A 2,113-nucleotide genomic window follows, 5' to 3' on the forward strand; every position below is an offset into this window, starting at 1 on the left:
TGGGGCAGCTGGTCACCCTGCTCCCAGGTGAGTCCAAAGCCTAAAATTTCTACTGTGTGGAGACCAACCAGTCAGACAGCTGGAAGGTACAGATGATGCCTTTGGGATTCTGGTTAAAATGTGGTGGAAATAACTTGGAGCTGGAAACCAGAAGCCTTGGGCTGAGTTCCCCTCTTCCTCTTGTGAGTCCTGGGGTCTTGGGGAGTTAACACTCTTCCCTGTGTGTCATTTTTCTTATCTGGAAAACCTGAGTAGTAAGCTTGACCTCCCCCTACCTCCCAGAATGCCTCCGAGGATCAAACATGACGTTGCCTCAGAAAGCACTTTGTAAACTGTCAGAGCTTGGTCAGCCTGACATGGCTGTATTGTTCTAAGAGATTTATGGTTAATGACACGTGAGTCTCAGTGGTGATTTATTCTATTTATTCTGAATTTCATTTCTCAGCTTCACATTTAGTTCAGGGTAAATGAACACACATGTCAGATGTCATAGACTATGCCTGGGGCAGGATCTGAGAGGGTGCGAGGAGGTGGGTTTCTAGAAGAGCTGGAGTGAGCCTTGGGGAGCTGCTCTGAGGCCATCCTGTGAAAAGGCAGCGTCATTACTTTCGGTGCCTGCAGGCGCCTCCACCATCTGTGGTCCTCTCCCCTCCTGCTCTCTCAAAGGAGGAGGGATGAGTTTGGGGTGAAGGTGGACTGAAGATGAATTCAATTCTGTCAGTCACGGAGCACGTTTTTCCAAAGAGCCATCAGTAAACAACTCCAGAATGGCCCAAAGGAGACAGGCTGCCTTTTCCCCTTCTCTTTTCTTATTTTTTTTCCATTCTGCCAGAGCCCAGTTCCGTGAAATGGCCTTTCGTGGGTTGTGTCTTAAATGAGACACTCTGTGGAAGACAAAAAACATGATGGGCAGTGTGAATTGCTTTTTGTGTTCCGAGTTCGGGGTGCCCCCATTTGCCTGACTGCAGTCCCCTGCTCGAGAGAGAGGAAAAGAATGGAAAATGCTGTAGGCACTACAGAGGGCCCATTATCTCAAATAATTCTTCCCTTTTAGAAAGTCACCACAGCAAGGCTGGGGGCAGAGAACAGATGTGGCTTCCAGTCAAGGATACTTAGAACCCAAATCAGAACGCCAGCAGCAGGAAGAGCTGACACCCGGGATGGAAGGCCATCGTTGGCCTGGTTCTTACCGCGCCAGAGTGTCTAGCCCCTCGAAATGCAAATGCCGTTGTCTGCAGCACAAAAGCGCTGATTTTCCCTTCAACAGAGCTGGGACTATTAAAATAGCATGTCTTGTGTGTAGTTGCCACACATTCTTTCCATTTTTTTTTTTCCTGGGTGACTCAGAATGCAGATTCTCGACCAGGCTGAAAAGAAGGCAAGCCATCTAATTTACATGGGCACGGAGTCTCCACATCTGGATGGAGTTAGGGGGAGCAGAAACTACTTGCAGCATTTAAATAGAGGCCTGGAGAGCTGCTTTCCCTTGACCGTATGAGACCCGTTCCCATATAATTCCAGGTAAGCCCAACGTAAAAAGTCTACTTCTTATTAATAAGGGACTGGTACCAGCGTGATTCAGCCATTACAGGAACTGACCCAAACTTACAGGAACTGACCCAAACCCGGAGGCTGACAATGAGTGGCAGGAGGCCATCAGACTCTCACCCCCCACCTTGGATGCCCAGAGTTATACATCACTGTTGGAGGCCGCCTAGAACCCACCATGTCTGTGCCAGGAAGCTGGCAGGATCTGAGTTCTGTCCCACGTGGAATTCCCAAGCCTGGTAGTGAGCTGCCGATGCTGGGAAAGCCGGATGGGAATTCTCGATTGTATCAGGCCCCACGCTGGATGAGTCTTGCGCATATTAATGCCAGCATGGCAGACGTGTTCTCAGTTCCAATAAAATGTGGGAAAAGAGGATATGAATAGCAGGGCCCCAGGCCCCAGGAAGGAGGCTATATATAGCTGGTACAGGCACTAGAAAGACAAGGGGGAAGATGAATGGCTACCCTCTGAGCTGGAACTCATGAATCCCTAATTACTGGCATCCAAGGAAGAACTATATGGAGGTTACAGCTGAGCACATACCTGCATTACTGGGCGGATGGT

The 2,113-nt window shown here is 49.2% G+C and overlaps 1 long non-coding RNA gene across 1 annotated transcript; it reads right to left on the reverse strand.

Annotated features, from left to right (window-relative positions):
- Nucleotides 1-416: 416 nt before the first annotated feature.
- On the reverse strand, nucleotides 417-1,858 carry LOC140699812 (uncharacterized). Its single transcript, XR_012078058.1, has 3 exons — nucleotides 1,726-1,858; nucleotides 1,191-1,367; nucleotides 417-884 (listed from the first exon to the last, which is right to left on the reverse strand). It is a non-coding gene; the product is annotated as an uncharacterized lncRNA (long non-coding RNA).
- Nucleotides 1,859-2,113: the final 255 nt, after the last annotated feature.

Source organism: Vicugna pacos, chromosome 11 (assembly GCF_048564905.1).
Source record: "Vicugna pacos chromosome 11, VicPac4, whole genome shotgun sequence".
NCBI lineage: Eukaryota > Metazoa > Chordata > Mammalia > Artiodactyla > Camelidae > Vicugna > Vicugna pacos.